Source organism: Bombina bombina, chromosome 5 (assembly GCF_027579735.1).
Source record: "Bombina bombina isolate aBomBom1 chromosome 5, aBomBom1.pri, whole genome shotgun sequence".
Taxonomy (NCBI): domain Eukaryota; kingdom Metazoa; phylum Chordata; class Amphibia; order Anura; family Bombinatoridae; genus Bombina; species Bombina bombina.
This window is the reverse complement of record NC_069503.1, coordinates 124543326-124562480: the sequence shown is the minus strand read 5'-3', so window position 1 is coordinate 124562480 and position 19155 is coordinate 124543326. Positions and strand designations below refer to the sequence as shown.

At 44.0% G+C, this 19155-nt stretch overlaps 1 protein-coding gene across 1 annotated transcript in view; it reads right to left on the bottom strand.

Moving 5' to 3' along the window:
• Nucleotides 1–1462: 1462 nt before the first annotated feature.
• The window catches only part of LOC128660067 (uncharacterized), a 279471-nt gene continuing 261778 nt past the window's right edge, over nt 1463–19155 (bottom strand). The window contains exon 41 of the mRNA XM_053713672.1: nt 1463–1620. The gene's annotated coding sequence lies outside the window, so the exon portion shown is untranslated. The remainder of the gene's footprint in view (nt 1621–19155) is intronic.

Here is a 19155-nt window from a genome sequence, read left to right as displayed (position 1 = left end):
AAAAGAAAATAACTTTCATTAATATCTAAGGGTTATCATGTGCTGTTATGCAAATGTGAGAAGTCAATTACAGTGGCATAGAACACCTTGTAATTAATTTGCAGTCTTGCAATAAAATAGCATACTAGGTGATTGTAAACATTTTTTATTAAATGAACACATTGTTTGCTGCCAAACTACATAAATTAGGAGGGCAAAATAAATAATGCAAAGTCTTTTTTACTAAATATTTAATATTAAAATCTCAAGATATTTTGTGTCCTTTTAAGGTTCCAATTACAACACAACCTTTCTTCCACTTTCATCTTCCCATATTTTGAACAATAACTTTATGAATACAACAGCATCACAAAAACATAAAGAACAAAAAAAATAATCTTACAGGACCAGCAATATTCAGGGTATACGTTTTATTAAACTGAAGTTGAGTCATTGAGGTAGAAAGTTTTTTGTTTTGTTATTATTAACACATACTGCAGTATTTCTATAATCTTACAACTGGTGCTAACCTCCAGCACAGGGTGTGACAATAAGCAGCAGGACACCAGTCATTCTAGTTAATAATCAGAGATAGTATGTTAATCCCCGGTGTGTAAGGATTTTATACCGGAAGCAGAAATAACTGTCTTATGCATTAGTGACCCGCACTCCAGACTATGCACAAACCATGGGGCATATTTTCTCGTCTTCGTGTTGCACTCAGGCGGTTGCAGTGGCTACTCAACCTAAAACCTTCTGCAGACCATTAACAATCATAAGGATGCACAATGTTTACAAGTTATATTGGCGCCAGTTGTTCAATGTTATGAAATGTAATACAGCAAATATGTGACGACACTACAGAGTTATAAACCAGTAAAATATATAATAAATAACATAAGAATGTTTAACACCATCTGTACAATAGCTAGGGGCGTAATGCATTGTGTGTGCGATAAAATATACTCATTTGGTTTTCTCATTGTCAGGGGTTTTCCCAGCAAATTACCCTGTGTAATATACATACCTGCACCTTAGATTGTCAGCTGTGTATCTGTACATTTATACCTACATAGATTTCTCAGCTTACATTACAAATTCACAAAGGTTAAAAGCAAATTTCTATTTTGTTCTTTAAATTAAAAAAATATAGCTCTGTAGTCATTTTACACCATAAAAGGGCATGCGGAAAATATACAAAATTACACTGTGTGGCCCTCAGAATTAAAAAAAAATATACAGTACTAGAAGCGATATAACATTCAGGTAAAACAGAAAAAGAATCTATATCCCCCCCACCACCAGCCACAGATGCCTGAGACACACAACTTTAAAATGTGCTATAGGCCACGGGTAATGCTTCAGCTCCTGTTGTGTGTACAGAGGCAAAACATTCTGGGATTCCATATCAAGACATTTCCAGTCTGTGAGCCGATGTAGCTTTTCCCGATGGTAAACCGTAGGGGGGGGGGGGGGGGGGGGGGGGGGCAGCAGTTCATTCTCCTGATATAAACCACCTTGTGCTTGGTATGATCCACATTCAACTACAACTGGTATGTGTCCTGCAGGTAGAAGAAGCGCCAGTATATCTGAGGCAGCGCAGCGAGAGATCGGGTAGGGATTGTGGGCTGAAGACTATTTCTGTAAAAACAAAAAGCAAGCTACACGTTACCGCCACAGGTTCTGCTTGAGAAACATTAAGAGCACCAACCACCAACTGTTTCTTATGGTTCTCAAACATGTGGTATTTATTAAAAGTACGACATCTGCAAACATTTACCAAAATGAATAAGGTCAGCAGGGAAGTCACATGATACAGTTTATTTTCTGTTGAAAAGGCTTAAAACAATTGTTATTAATAAAAAAAATACTGTAAATGCATTGTCCTCTATTGCTAAATCATTATATATATATTACGCCACAAGCTTCTAGAGAACTGGTCACTGAACTGATGTGCAGGCTGCATACACCGGTATTAATGCAGTAGCAGGGACAGAATGAACTGGTTTAAGCCTTTTATGAATGCTACTGTTGTAACTATTAAAGACCGTAAGATACAAAGAAAAAGAAATGTCAAATAAAGGCAACATTTTAAGAGTTCAAAAGTTGTATGGACAATGCTACAATGCATATAAGAAAAACAGAATTTATGCTTACCTGATAAATTACTTTCTCTTGCGGTGTATCCAGTCCACGGATTCATCCTTTACTTGTGGGATATTCTCATTCCCTACAGGAAGTGGCAAAGAGAGCACACAGCAAAGCTGTCCATATAGCTCCCCCTCTAGCTCCAACCCCCGTCATTCGACCAAAGGTTAGGAAGAAAAAGGAGAAACCATAGGGTGCAGTGGTGACTGTAGTTTAAACAATTTTTTTTTTACCTGACTTAAATGCCAGGGCGGGCCGTGGACTGGATACACCGCAAGAGAAAGTAATTTATCAGGTAAGCATAAATTCTGTTTTCTCTTGCAAGGTGTATCCAGTCCACGGATTCATCCTTTACTTGTGGGATACCAATACCAAAGCTTTAGGACACGGATGAAGGGAGGGAACAAGACAAGTACCTTAAACGGAAGGCACCACTGCTTGCAAAACCTTTCTCCCAAAAATAGCCTCCGAAGAAGCAAAAGTATCGAATTTGTAAAATTTGGCAAAAGTATGCAGTGAAGCCCAAGTCGCTGCCTTACAAATCTGTTCAACAGAAGCCTCATTCTTGAAAGCCCATGTGGAAGCCACTGCTCTGGTAGAATGAACAGTAATTATTTCAGGAGGCTGCTGGCCAGCAGTCTCATAAGCCAAACGGATGATGCTTTTCAGCCAAAAGGAAAGAGAGGTAGCAGTCGCTTTCTGACCTCTCCTCTTACCAGAATAGATAACAAACAAGGAAGATGTTTGTCTGAAATCCTTAGTTGCTTGTAAATAGAACTTTAAAGCACGAACTACATCAAGATTGTGTAGTAGACGTTCCTTCTTTGAAGATGGATTAGGACACAGAGAAGGAACAACTATTTCCTGGTTAATATTCTTGTTAGAAACAACTTTAGGAAGAAAACCAGGCTTGGTACGCAAAACTACCTTATCTGCGTGGAACACCAGGTAAGATGAATCACACTGTAAGGCAGATAATTCTGAAACTCTTCGAGCAGAAGAGATAGCTACCAAAAACCAAACTTTCCAAGATAACTACTTAATATCTATGGAATGTAAAGGTTCAAACGGAACCCCTTGAAGAACTGAAAGAACTAGATTTAGACTCCATGGCGGAGTCACAGGTTTATAGACAGGCTTGATTCTGACTAAAGCCTGAGCAAACGCTTGAACGTCTGGTACCTCTGCCAGACGCTTGTGTAAAAGGATAGACAGAGCAGATATTTGTCCTTTTAAGGAACTAGCTGACAATCCTTTCTCCAATCCTTCTTGGAGAAAGGACAATATCCTGGGAATCCTAATTTTACTCCACGAGTAACCCTTGGATTCACACCAACAAAGATATTTCCGCAATATCTTATGGTAGATTTTCCTGGTGACAGGCTTTCTAGCCTGAATCAGAGTATCTATAACTGACTCAGAGAAACCACGCTTTGATAGAATTAAGCGTTCAATCTCCAAGCAGTCAGACATAGAGAAACTAGATTTGGATGCTTGAACGGACCCTGTATTAGAAGATCCTGCCTCATTGGCAGTGTCCATGGTGGGACAGATGACATGTCCACTAGGTCTGCATACCAAGTCCTGCGTGGCCACGCAGGCGCTATCAGAATCACCGAAGCCTTCTCCTGCTTGATTCTGGCGACCAGACGAGGGAGGAGAGGAAACGGTGGAAAAACATAAGCCAGATTGAAGGACCAAGGCGCTGCTAGAGCATCTATCAATACCGCCTTGGGATCCCGGGACCTGGCCCCGTAGAGAGGAAGTTTGGCGTTCTGACGGGACGCCATCAGATCTAACTCTGGAGTGCCCCATAGCTGAGTCAGCTGGGCAAATACCTCCGGGTGGAGTTCCCACTCCCCCGGGTGAAAAGTCTGACGACTTAGAAAATCCGCCTCCCAGTTGTCTACTCCTGGGATGTGAATTGCTGAGAGATGGCAGGAGTGATCCTCCGCCCACCTGATTATTTTGGTTACTTCCGTCATCGCTAGGGAACTGTTTGTTCCCCCTTGATGATTGACGTAAGCTACAGTCGTGATGTTGTCCGACTGAAATCTGATAAATTTGGCCGCAGCTAGTTGAGGCCATGCCTGAAGAGCGTTGAATATCGCCCTCAGTTCCAGAATGTTTATCGGGAGAAGAGTTTCTTCCAGAGACCATAAGCCCTGAGCTTTCAGGGAGTCCCAGACCGCACCCCAGCCTAACAGACTGGCATCGGTCGTTACAATGATCCACTCTGGTCTGCGGAAACATATTCCCTGAGACAGGAGATCCTGAGAGAACCACCAGAGAAGAGAATCTCTGGTCTCCTGGTCCAACTGAATTTGAGGAGACAAATCTGCATAATCCCCATTCCACTGTTTGAGCATGCATAGTTGCAGTGGTCTGAGGTGGATCCGAGCAAAAGGGACTATGTCCATTGCCGCTACCATTAGTCCGATTGTCTCCATGCACTGAGCTACAGATGGCCGAGGAATGGAACGAAGAGCTCGGCAAGTAGTTAACAGTTTTAACTTTCTGACCTCCGTCAGAAATATTTTCATTTCTACCAAGTCTATCAGGGTTCCTAGGAATGGAACTCTTGTGAGGGGGGAGAGAGAACTCTTTTTTACGTTCACCTTCCACCCGTGAGACCTCAGAAAGGCCAATGCGATCTCCGTGTGAGACTTGGTTCTTTGGAAAGTCGACGCCTGAATTAAGATGTCGTCTAAGTAAGGCGCCACTGCTATGCCCCGCGGTCTTAGCACCGCCAGGAGGGACCCTAGCACCTTTGTGAAAATTCTGGGAGCAGTGGCCAACCCAAAAGGAAGAGCCACAAACTGATAATGCTTGTCCAGAAAGGCGAACCTGAGAAACTGGTGATGATCTTTGTGGATAGGAATATGCAGATACGCATCCTTTAGATCCACGGTAGTCATATATTGACCCTCCTGGATCATTGGTAAGATTGTCCGAATGGTCTCTATCTTGAATGATGGGACTCTGAGGAATTTGTTTAGAATTTTGAGATCCAGGATTGGTCTGAAAACATAATTTATGCTTACCTGATAAATTTATTTCTCTTGTAGTGTATCCAGTCCACGGATCATCCATTACTTGTGGGATATTCTCCTTCCCAACAGGAAGTTGCAAGAGGATCACCCACAGCAGAGCTGCTATATAGCTCCTCCCCTCACTGCCATATCCAGTCATTCGACCGAAACAAGCCGAGAAAGGAGAAACCATAGGGTGCAGTGGTGACTGTAGTTTAATTAAAATTTAGACCTGCCTGAAAAGGACAGGGCGGGCCGTGGACTGGATACACTACAAGAGAAATAAATTTATCAGGTAAGCATAAATTATGTTTTCTCTTGTTAAGTGTATCCAGTCCACGGATCATACATTACTTGTGGGATACCAATACCAAAGCTAAAGTACACGGATGATGGGAGGGACAAGGCAGGAACTTAAACGGAAGGAACCACTGCCTGTAGAACCTTTCTCCCAAAAACAGCCTCCGAAGAAGCAAAAGTATCACATTTGTAAAATTTGGAAAAAGTATGAAGGGAAGACCAAGTTGCAGCCTTGCAAATCTGTTCAACAGAGGCCTCATTTTTAAAGGCCCAGGTGGAAGCCACAACTCTAGTAGAATGAGCTGTAATCCTTTCAGGAGGCTGCTGTCCAGCAGTCTCATAGGCTAAACGGATTATACTCCGAAGCCAAAAAGAAAGAGAGGTTGCCGAGGCCTTCTGACCTCTCCTCTGTCCAGAGTAAACAACAAACAGGTTAGATGTTTGGCGAAAATCTTTAGTAGCCTGTAAGTAAAACTTCAAGGCACAGACTACGTCTAGATTATGCAAAAGACGTTCCTTCTTTGAAGAAGGATTAGGACATAATGATGGAACAACAATCTCTTGATTGATATTCTCGTTAGAAACCACCTTAGGTAAAAACCCAGGTTTTGTACGCAGAACAACTTTATCTGAATGAAAGATCAGATAAGGAGAATCACAATGTAAGGCAGATAACTGCGACTCTTCGAGCCGAGGAAATAGCCATCAGAAAAAGAACTTTCCATTAAAGAAGTTTGATATCAATAGAATGAAGGGGTTCAAACGGAACCCCTTGAAGAACTTTAAGAACCAAGTTTAAGCTCCATGGAGGAGCAACAGGTTTAAACACAGGCTTAATTCTAACTAAAGCCTGACAAAATGCCTGAACGTCTGGAACTTCTGCCAGACGCTTGTGTAAAAGAATAGACAGAGCAGAAATCTGTCCCTTTAAAGAACTAGCTGATAATCCTTTGTCCAAACCCTCTTGGAGGAAGGACAATATCCTAGGAATCCTAACCCTACTCCATGAGTAATTCTTGGATTCACACCAATGAAGATATTTACGCCATATCTTGTGGTAAATTTTCCTGGTGACAGGCTTTCGTGCCTGTATTAAGGTATCAATTACTGACTTGGAAAAGCCACGCTTTGATAGGATCAAGCATTCAATCTCCATGCAGTCAGTCTCAGAGAAAGTAGATTCGGATGATTGAAAGGACCTTGTATTAGAAGGTCTTGTCTCAGAGGCAGAGACCATGGTGGAAAGGATGACATGTCCACTAGGTCTGCATACCAGGTCCTGCGTGGCCACGCAGGCGCTATCAATATCACCGATGCTCTTTCCTGTTTGATTTTGGCAATCAGACGAGGGAGCAGAGGAAACGGTGGAAACACAAAAGCCAGGTTGAAGAACCAAGGCGCTGCTAGAGCATCTATCAGTGCCGCTTCTGGGTCCCTGGACCTAGATCCGTAACAAGGAAGCTTGGCGTTCTGGCGAGACGCCATGAGATCCAATTCTGGTTTGCCCCAACGGAGAACCAATTGAGCAAACACCTCCGGATGGAGTTCCCATTCCCCCGGATGAAAAGTCTGACGACTTAGAAAATCCGCCTCCCAGTTCTCTACACCTGGGATATGGATCGCTGACAGGTGGCAAGAGTGAGTCTCTGCCCAGCGAATTATCTTGGAGACTTCTGACATCGCTAGGGAACTCCTGGTTCCCCCTTGATGGTTGATGTAAGCCACAGTCGTGATGTTGTCCGACTGAAATCTGATGAACCTCAGTGTTGCTAGCTGAGGCCAAGCCAGAAGAGCATTGAATATTGCTCTTAACTCCAGAATATTTATTGGGAGGAGTTTCTCCTCCTGAGTCCATGAACCCTGAGCCTTCAGGGAGTTCCAGACTGCACCCCAACCTAGAAGGCTGGCATCTGTTGTTACAATTGTCCAATCTGGTCTGCGAAAGGTCATACCCTTGGACAGATGGGCCCGAGATAACCACCAGAGAAGAGAATCTCTGCTTTCCTGATCCAGATTTAGTAGAGGGGACAAATCTGTGTAATACCCATTCTACTGACTGAGCATGCATAATTGCAGCGGTCTGAGATGCAGGCACGCGAATGGCACTATGTCCATCGCCGCTACCATTAAGCCGATTACTTCCATGCACTGAGCCACCGTGGGGCGCGGAATGGAGTGAAGAACACGGCAAGCATTTAGAAGTTTTGATAACCTGGACTCCGTCAGGTAAATTTTCATTTCTACAGAATCTATTAGAGTCCCTAGGAAGGAAACCCTCGTGAGAGGAGATAGAGAACTCTTTTCTTCGTTCACTTTCCACCCATGCGACCTCAGGAATGCCAGAACTATCTCTGTATGAGATTTGGCAATTTGAAAGCTTGACGCCTGTATCAGGATATCGTCCAGGTAAGGAGCCACCGCTATGCCTCGCGGTCTTAGGACCGCCAGAAGTGAGCCCATAACCTTTGTAAAAATTCTTGGGGCTGTAGCCAACCCGAATGGAAGAGCTACAAATTGGTAATGCCTGTCTAGAAAAGCAAACCTCAGGAACTGATGATGATTCTTGTGAATCGGAATGTGAAGGTAGGCATCCTTTAAGTCCACTGTGGTCATGTACTGACCCTCTTGGATCATGGGTAAAATGGTTCGAATAGTTTCCATCTTGAATGACGGAACTCTGAGGAATTTATTTAGGATCTTTAAATCCAAAATTGGTCTGAAGGTTCCCTCTTTTTTGGGAACGACAAACAGATTTGAATAAAACCCCTGTCCTTGTTCCGTCCGCGGAACTGGATGGATCACTCCCATTACAAGGAGATATTGTACGCAGCTTAGGAATGCCTCTTTCTTTATCTGGTTTGCAGATAATCTTGAAAGGTGAAATCTCCCTTGTGGAGGAGAAGCTTTGAAGTCCAAAAGATATCCCTGAGATATGATCTCCAACGCCCAGGGATCCTGAACATCTCTTGCCCACGCCTGGGCAAAGAGAGAGAGTCTGCCCCCTACTAGATCCGTTGTCGGATAGGGGCCGCTCCTTCATGCTGTCTTAGAGGCAGCAGCAGGCTTCCTGGCCTGCTTGCCCTTGTTCCAGGACTGGTTAGGTTTCCAGGCCTGCTTGGATTGAGCAAAAGTTCCCTCTTGTTTTGAAGCAGAGGAAGTTGATGCTGCACCTGCCTTGAAATTTCGACGGGCACGAAAATTAGACTGTTTGGCCTTTGATTTGGCCCTGTCCTGAGGAAGGGTATGACCCTTACCTCCAGTAATGTCAGCAATAATTTCTTTCAAACCAGGCCCGAATAAGGTCTGCCCCTTGAAAGGAATGTTGAGTAATTTAGACTTTGAAGTCACATCAGCTGACCAGGATTTGAGTCATAGTGCCCTACGCGCCTGGATGGCGAATCCGGAATTCTTAGCCGTTAGTTTAGTCAAATGAACAATGGCATCAGAAACAAATGAGTTAGCTAGCTTAAGAGTTCTAAGCTTGTCAACAATTTCAGTCAATGGAGCTGTATGGATGGCCTCTTCCAGGGCCTCAAACCAGAATGCCGCCGCAGCAGTGACAGGCGCAATGCATGCAAGGGGCTGTAAAATAAAACCTTGTTGAATAAACATTTTCTTAAGGTAACCCTCTAATTGTTTATCCATTGGATCTGAAAAAGCACAACTGTCCTCAACCGGGATAGTGGTACGCTTTGCTAAAGTAGAAACTGCTCCCTCTACCTTAGGGACAGTCTGCCATAAGTCCCGTGTAGTGGCATCCATTGGAAACATTTTTCTAAATATAGGAGGTGGGGAAAAGGGCACACCGGGCCTATCCCACTCCTTACTAATAATTTCTGTAAGCCTTTTAGGTATTGGAAAAACATCAGTACTCACCGGCACTGCATAGTATTTATCCAGCCTACACAATTTCTCTGGCACTGCAATTGTGTCACAGTCATTCAGAGCAGCTAATACCTCCCCAAGCAATACACGGAGGTTCTCAAGCTTAAATTTAAAATTAGAAATCTCTGAATCAGGTCTCCCCGATTCAGAGACGTCACCCACAGACTGAAGCTCTCCGTCCTCAGGTTCTGCATATTGTGACGCAGTATCAGACATGGCTCTTACAGCATCTACGCGCTCTGTATCTCGTCTAACCCCAGAGCTATCGCGCTTGCCTCTCAATTCAGGCAATCTGGATAATATCTCTGACAGGGTATTATTCATGATTGCCGCCATGTCCTGCAAAGTAATCGCTATGGGCGTCCCTGATGTACTTGGCGCCATATTAGCGTGCGTCCCTTGAGCGGGAGGCGAAGGGTCCGACACGTGGGGAGAGTTAGTCGGCATAACTTCCCCCTCGACAGACCCCTCTGGTGACAATTCTTTTATAGATAAAGACTGATCTTTACTGTTTAAGGTGAAATCAATACATTTAGTACACATTCTCCTATGGGGCTCCACCATGGCTTTTAAACATAATGAACAAGTATCCTCTGTTTCAGACATGTTTGTACAGACTAGCAATGAGACTAGCAAGCTTGGAAAACACTTTAAAGCAAGTTAACAAGCAATATAAAAAACGTTACTGTGCCTTTAAGAGAAACAAATTTTGACAAAATTTGAAATAACAGTGAAAAAAGGCAGTTACACTAACAAAATTTTTACAGTGTATGTAACAAGTCAGCAGAGCATTGCACCCACTTGCAAATGGATGATTAACCCCTTAATAACAAAAACAGAATAATAAATGACAAAAACGTTTTTTAAACACAGTCACAACAACTGCCACAGTCTACTGTGATTGTTACCCTCCTCAAACACGACTTTGAAGCCTTTTGAGCCCTTCAGAGATGTCCTGTATCATGCAGAGGGAAGCTGAATGTCTGTCAGTATTTTTAGCTACACAGAAAAGCACTAACATAGGCCCTTCCCACTCATATTGCAACAGTGGAAAGCCTGTTTCTAGGCAAAAATCAAACTAGCCATGTGGAAAAAAACTAGGCCCCAATAAGTTTTGTCACCAAACATATATAAAAACGATTAACATGCCAGCAAACGTTTTATATTTCACTTTTATAAGAGTATGTATCTCTGTTAATAAGCCTGATACCAGTCGCTATCACTGCATTTAAGGCTTAACTTACATTAATCCGGTATCAGCAGCATTTTTCTAGCAAATTCCATCCCTAGAAATATATTAACTGCACATACCTTATTGCAGGAAAACCTGCACGCCATTCCCTCTCTGAAGTTACCTCACTCCTCAGAATATGTGAGAACAGCCATGGATCTTAGTTACTTCTGCTAAGATCATAGAAAATGCAGGCAGATTCTTCTTCTAAATACTGCCTGAGATAAACAGTACACTCCGGTACCATTTAAAAATAACAAACTTTTGATTGAAGTTAAAAAACTAACTATAATACACCACTCTCCTCTTACTACGTCCATCTTTGTTGAGAGTTGCAAGAGAATGACTGGATATGGCAGTGAGGGGAGGAGCTATATAGCAGCTCTGCTGTGGGTGATCCTCTTGCAACTTCCTGTTGGGAAGGAGAATATCCCACAAGTAATGGATGATCCGTGGACTGGATACACTTAACAAGAGAAAGTTCCTTCTTTTTTGGTAACCACAAACAGGTTTGAGTAAAACCCCAGTCCTTGTTCTACAATCGGAACTGGGTGGATCACTCCCATTGTAAGTAGATCTTCTACACAGCGTAAAAACGCCTCTTTCTTTGTCTGGTCTGTAGACAGACGAGAAATGTGGAACCTTCCCCTTGGAGGGGAGTCCTTGAATTCTAGAAGATATCCCTGGGTAACAATCTCTAATGCCCAGGGATCGTGAACATCTCTTGCCCAGGCCTGAGCGAAGAGAGAGTCTGCCCCCTACTAGATCCGGTCCCGGATCGGGGGCTACCCCTTCATGCTGTCTTGGTAGCAGCTGCAGGCTTTTTGGCCTGTTTACCCTTGTTCCAGCCCTGGTAAGGCTTCCAGGATGCCTTGGGCTGTGAAGCGTTACCCTCTTGCTTTGCAGCTGTAGAGGCTGAAGCGGGACCGCTCCTGAAGTTACGAAAGGAACGAAAATTAGCTTTGTTTCTAGCCTTAAAGGGCTTGTCCTGAGGGAGAGCATGGCCCTTTCCCCCGGTGATTTCTGAAATAATCTCTTTCAATTCTGGCCCGAAAAGGGTCTTTCCCTTGAAAGGGATATTTAATCATTTGGATTTTGACGACACATCGGCCGACCATGACTTGAGCCAAAGTGCTCTGCGCGCCATAATGGTGAAACCTGAATTTTTTGCCGCTAACTTAGCTAACTGCAAAGCGGCATCTGTGATAAAAGAATTAGCCAGCTTTAGAGCCTTAATTCTATCCATAATTTCGTCATATTAGGTCTCCGTCTGGAGCGACTCCTCCAGCGCCTCAAACCAGAAAGCCGCTGCAGTAGTTACAGGAATAATGCAGGCAATAGGTTGGAGAAGGAAATCTTGTTGAACAAAAATTTTCTTAAGTAAACCTTCTAACTTTTTATCCATAGGATCTTTAAAATCACAACTGTCTTCAATTGGTATGGTTGTGCGCTTAGCAAGTGAAGAAACAGCCCCCTCAACCTTAGGGACCGCCTGCCACGAGTCCTGCCTGGGGTCAGTTATGGGGAACATTTTCTTAAAAATAGGGGGGGGGGGAACAAAAGGGACACCTGGTCTATCCCACTTCCTAGTAACAATATCCGCAACCCTTTTGGGGATCGGAAACGCATCAGTGTATACAGGGACCTCTAGGTACTTGTCCATTTTACACAATTTCTCTGGGACCACCATAGGGTCACAATCATCCAGAGTGGCTAATACCTCCCTGAGCAATACGCGGAGGTGTTCCAGTTTAAATTTAAACGCTAATGAATCTGACTCTGCCTGATGAGAAACCTTTCCTGAGTCGGAAATTTCTCCCTCAGACATCAAATCCCTCACCCCCACTTCGGAGTGTTGTGAGGGTACATCAGATAAGGCTACCAAAGTTTCAGACTGCTCATAATCTGTTCTTAAAACAGAGCTATCGCGCTTTGCAGGAAAAACTGGCAGTTTGGATAGAAAGGCCGCAAGGGAATTATCCATGACTGTCGCTAGTTGTTGCAATGTAATAGGGGCAGACGCACTAGAGGTACTAGGCATCGATTGAGCGGGCGTAACTGGTTGTGACACATGGGGAGAGGTAGGCGGACTATCCTCATTACCTTCAGTCTGAGAATCATCTAGGGCCACACTTAAGTGCAACAATAACAGAATTTATGTTTACCTGATAAATTACTTTCTCCAACGGTGTGTCCGGTCCACGGCGTCATCCTTACTTGTGGGATATTCTCTTCCCCAACAGGAAATGGCAAAGAGCCCAGCAAAGCTGGTCACATGATCCCTCCTAGGCTCCGCCTACCCCAGTCATTCGACCGACGTTAAGGAGGAATATTTGCATAGGAGAAACCATATGGTACCGTGGTGACTGTAGTTAAAGAAAATAAATTATCAGACCTGATTAAAAAACCAGGGCGGGCCGTGGACCGGACACACCGTTGGAGAAAGTAATTTATCAGGTAAACATAAATTCTGTTTTCTCCAACATAGGTGTGTCCGGTCCACGGCGTCATCCTTACTTGTGGGAACCAATACCAAAGCTTTAGGACACGGATGAAGGGAGGGAGCAAATCAGGTCACCTAAATGGAAGGCACCACGGCTTGCAAAACCTTTCTCCCAAAAATAGCCTCAGAAGAAGCAAAAGTATCAAACTTGTAAAATTTGGTAAAAGTGTGCAGTGAAGACCAAGTCGCTGCCCTACATATCTGATCAACAGAAGCCTCGTTCTTGAAGGCCCATGTGGAAGCCACAGCCCTAGTGGAATGAGCTGTGATTCTTTCGGGAGGCTGCCGTCCGGCAGTCTCGTAAGCCAATCTGATGATGCTTTTAATCCAAAAAGAGAGAGAGGTAGAAGTTGCTTTTTGACCTCTCCTTTTACCGGAATAAACAACAAACAAGGAAGATGTTTGTCTAAAATCCTTTGTAGCATCTAAATAGAATTTTAGAGCGCGAACAACATCCAAATTGTGCAACAAACGTTCCTTCTTTGAAACTGGTTTCGGACACAGAGAAGGTACGATAATCTCCTGGTTAATGTTTTTGTTAGAAACAACTTTTGGAAGAAAACCAGGTTTAGTACGTAAAACCACCTTATCTGCATGGAACACCAGATAAGGAGGAGAACACTGCAGAGCAGATAATTCTGAAACTCTTCTGGCAGAAGAAATTGCAACTAAAAACAAAACTTTCCAAGATAATAATTTAATATCAACGGAATGCAAGGGTTCAAACGGAACCCCCTGAAGAACTGAAAGAACTAAATTGAGACTCCAAGGAGGAGTCAAAGGTTTGTAAACAGGCTTAATTCTAACCAGAGCCTGAACAAAAGCTTGAACATCTGGCACAGCAGCCAGTTTTTTGTGAAGTAACACCGACAAGGCAGAAATCTGTCCCTTCAGGGAACTTGCAGATAATCCTTTTTCCAATCCTTCTTGAAGGAAGGATAGGATCCTAGGAATCTTAACCTTGTCCCAAGGGAATCCTTTAGATTCACACCAACAGATATATTTTTTCCAAATTTTGTGGTAAATCTTTCTAGTTACAGGCTTTCTGGCCTGAATAAGAGTATCGATAACAGAATCTGAGAACCCTCGCTTCGATAAAATCAAGCGTTCAATCTCCAAGCAGTCAGCTGGAGTGAAACCAGATTCGGATGTTCGAACGGACCCTGAACAAGAAGGTCTCGTCTCAAAGGTAGCTTCCAAGGTGGAGCCGATGACATATTCACCAGATCTGCATACCAAGTCCTGCGTGGCCACGCAGGAGCTATCAAGATCACCGACGCCCTCTCCTGATTGATCCTGGCTACCAGCCTGGGGATGAGAGGAAAGGGCGGGAACACATAAGCTAGTTTGAAGGTCCAAGGTGCTACTAGTGCATCCACTAGAGCCGCCTTGGGATCCCTGGATCTGGACCCGTAGCAAGGAACTTTGAAGTTCTGACGAGAGGCCATCAGATCCATGTCTGGAATGCCCCACAGCTGAGTGACTTGGGCAAAGATTTCCGGATGGAGTTCCCACTCCCCCGGATGCAATGTCTGACGACTCAGAAAATCCGCTTCCCAATTTTCCACTCCTGGGATGTGGATAGCAGACAGGTGGCAGGAGTGAGACTCCGCCCATAGAATGATTTTGGTCACTTCTTCCATCGCTAGGGAACTCCTTGTTCCCCCCTGATGGTTGATGTACGCAACAGTTGTCATGTTGTCTGATTGAAACCGTATGAACTTGGCCCTCGCTAGCTGAGGCCAAGCCTTGAGAGCATTGAATATCGCTCTCAGTTCCAGAATATTTATCGGTAGAAGAGATTCTTCCCGAGACCAAAGACCCTGAGCTTTCAGGGATCCCCAGACCGCGCCCCAGCCCATCAGACTGGCGTCGGTCGTGACAATGACCCACTCTGGTCTGCGGAATGTCATCCCTTGTGACAGGTTGTCCAGGGACAGCCACCAACGGAGTGAGTCTCTGGTCCTCTGATTTACTTGTATCTTCGGAGACAAGTCTGTATAGTCCCCATTCCACTGACTGAGCATGCACAGTTGTAATGGTCTTAGATGAATGCGCGCAAAAGGAACTATGTCCATTGCCGCTACCATCAACCCGATCACTTCCATGCACTGAGCTATGGAAGGAAGAGGAACGGAATGAAGTATCCGACAAGAGTCTAGAAGTTTTGTTTTTCTGGCCTCTGTTAGAAAAATCCTCATTTCTAAGGAGTCTATAATTGTTCCCAAGAAGGGAACCCTTGTTGACGGGGATAGAGAACTCTTTTCCACGTTCACTTTCCATCCGTGAGATCTGAGAAAGGCCAGGACGATGTCCGTGTGAGCCTTTGCTTGAGGAAGGGACGACGCCTGAATCAGAATGTCGTCCAAGTAAGGTACTACAGCAATGCCCCTTGGTCTTAGCACAGCTAGAAGGGACCCTAGTACCTTTGTGAAAATCCTTGGAGCAGTGGCTAATCCGAAAGGAAGCGCCACGAACTGGTAATGTTTGTCCAGGAATGCGAACCTTAGGAACCGATGATGTTCCTTGTGGATAGGAATATGTAGATACGCATCCTTTAAATCCACCGTGGTCATGAATTGACCTTCCTGGATGGAAGGAAGAATAGTTCGAATGGTTTCCATCTTGAACGATGGAACCTTGAGAAACTTGTTTAAGATCTTGAGATCTAAGATTGGTCTGAACGTTCCCCCTTTTTTGGGAACTATGAACAGATTGGAGTAGAACCCCATCCCTTGTTCTCTTAATGGAACAGGATGAATCACTCCCATTTTTAACAGGTCTTCTACACAATGTAAGAATGCCTGTCTTTTTATGTGGTCTGAAGACAACTGAGACCTGTGGAACCTCCCCCTTGGGGGAAGTCCCTTGAATTCCAGAAGATAACCTTGGGAGACTATTTCTAGCGCCCAAGGATCCAGAACATCTCTTGCCCAAGCCTGAGCGAAGAGAGAGAGTCTGCCCCCCACCAGATCCGGTCCCGGATCGGGGGCCAACATTTCATGCAGTCTTGGTAGCAGTGGCAGGTTTCTTGGCCTGCTTTCCTTTGTTCCAGCCTTGCATTGGTCTCCAAGCTGGCTTGGCTTGAGAAGTATTACCCTCTTGCTTAGAGGACGTAGCACCTTGGGCTGGTCCGTTTCTACGAAAGGGACGAAAATTAGGTTTATTTTTTGCCTTGAAAGGCCGATCCTGAGGAAGGGCGTGGCCCTTACCCCCAGTGATATCAGAGATAATCTCTTTCAAGTCAGGGCCAAACAGCGTTTTCCCCTTGAAAGGAATGTTAAGTAGCTTGTTCTTGGAAGACGCATCAGCCGACCAAGATTTCAACCAAAGCGCTCTGCGCGCCACAATAGCAAACCCAGAATTCTTAGCCGCTAACCTAGCCAATTGCAAAGTGGCGTCGAGGGTGAAAGAATTAGCCAATTTGAGAGCATTGATTCTGTCCATAATCTCCTCATAAGGAGGAGAATCACTATCGACCGCCTTTATCAGCTCATCGAACCAGAAACATGCGGCTGTAGCGACAGGGACAATGCATGAAATTGGTTGTAGAAGGTAACCCTGCTGCACAAACATCTTTTTAAGCAAACCTTCTAATTTTTTATCCATAGGATCTTTGAAAGCACAACTATCCTCTATGGGTATAGTGGTGCGTTTGTTTAAAGTGGAAACCGCTCCCTCGACCTTGGGGACTGTCTGCCATAAGTCCTTTCTGGGGTCGACCATAGGAAACAATTTTTTAAATATGGGGGGAGGGACGAAAGGAATACCTGGCCTCTCCCATTCTTTATTAACAATGTCCGCCACCCGCTTGGGTATAGGAAAAGCTTCTGGGAGCCCCGGCACCTCTAGGAACTTGTCCATTTTACATAGTTTCTCTGGGATGACCAACTTGTCACAATCATCCAGAGTGGATAATACCTCCTTAAGCAGAATGCGGAGATGTTCCAACTTAAATTTAAATGCAATCACATCAGGTTCAGCCTGTTGAGAAATGTTCCCTGAATCAGTAATTTCTCCCTCAGACAAAACTTCCCTGGCCCCATCAGACTGGGTTAGGGGCCCTTCAGAGATATTAATATCAGCGTCGTCATGCTCTTCAGTATCTAAAACAGAGCAGCCGCGCTTACGCTGACAAGTGTTTATTTTGGCTAAAATGTTTTTGACAGAATTATCCATTACAGCCGTTAATTGTTGCATAGTAAGGAGTATTGGCGCGCTAGATGTACTAGGGGCCTCCTGAGTGGGCAAGACTCGTGTAGACGAAGGAGGGAATGATGCAGTACCATGCTTACTCCCCTCACTTGAGGAATCATCTTGGGCATCATTGTCATTATCACATAAATCACATTTATTTAAACGAATAGGAATTCTGGCTTCCCCACATTCAGAACACAGTCTATCTGGTAGTTCAGACATGTTAAACAGGCATAAACTTGATAACAAAGTACAAAAACGTTTTAAAATAAAACCGTTACTGTCACTTTAAATTTTAAACTGAACACACTTTATTACTGCAATTGCGAAAAAACATGAAGGAATTGTTCAAAATTTATCAAATTTTCACCACAGTGTCTTAAAGCCTTAAAAGTATTGCACACCAAATTTGGAAGCTTTAACCCTTAAAATAACGGAACCGGAGCCGTTTTAAACTTTAACCCCTTTACAGTCCCTGGTATCTGCTTTGCTGAGACCCAACCAAGCCCAAAGGGGAATACGATACCAAATGACGCCTTCAGAAAGTCTTTTCTAAGTATCAGAGCTCCTCTCACATGCGACTGCATGCCATGCCTCTCAAAAACAAGTGCGCCACACCGGCGCGAAAATGAGGCTCTGCTTATGCTTTGGGAAAGCCCCTAAGGAATAAGGTGTCTAATACAGTGCCTGCCGATATTATTATATCAAAATACCCAGATAAAATGATTCCTCAAGGCTAAATATGTGTTAATAATGAATCGATTTAGCCCAGAAAAAGTCTACAGTCTTAATAAGCCCTTGTGAAGCCCTTATTTACGATCGTAATAAACATGGCTTACCGGATCCCATAGGGAAAATGACAGCTTCCAGCATTACATCGTCTTGTTAGAATGTGTCATACCTCAAGCAGCAAGAGACTGCACACTGTTCCCCCAACTGAAGTTAATTGCTCTCAACAGTCCTGTGTGGAACAGCCATGGATTTTAGTTACGGTTGCTAAAATCATTTTCCTCATACAAACAGAAATCTTCATCTCTTTTCTGTTTCTGAGTAAATAGTACATACCAGCACTATTTCAAAATAACAAACTCTTGATTGAATAATAAAAACTACAGTTAAACACTAAAAAACTCTAAGCCATCTCCGTGGAGATGTTGCCTGTACAACGGCAAAGAGAATGACTGGGGTAGGCGGAGCCTAGGAGGGATCATGTGACCAGCTTTGCTGGGCTCTTTGCCATTTCCTGTTGGGGAAGAGAATATCCCACAAGTAAGGATGACGCCGTGGACCGGACACACCTATGTTGGAGAAATGATCTTTAAAGTGTATAGACATATTAGTGCAATTGGGACACATTCTGAGAGGGGGTTCCACCATGGCTTCTAAACACATTGAACAAGGATTTTCCTTAGTGTCAGACATGTTTAACAGACTAGTAGTATACATAAGCAGGCTTGGAAAACACTTTAATCAAATAAAAAACACAATTTGAAAAAACTTTACTGTGCCTTTAAGAAATAAAAAGAGCACACAATTTTACAAAACAGTGAAAAATGCACCAATCTTTTTGAAATTTTCACAGTATGTACCTAAGGCTTTAATGTGATTGCACCACAAGTTTCAGAACGATTAACCCTTTAATGCCCAAACCGGAGCAGCCTAAAGCCAACAACCGGTTAATTAACTACAGCACCTTGCCACAGCTTACTGCTGTAGCCCTACCTGCCCTTAGGGATCAGATTTGGGGGAATAAAGCTTCTTTTAGGCCCTCAATCAGCAGCTGGACCCTCCATGTGAAGCAGCATGAACAGTCTTTCAATTCTAAGTGCGCATCTGAGGCGCAAAATTAGGCCCCTCCCACTCCACTCCGGAGTTGTGAG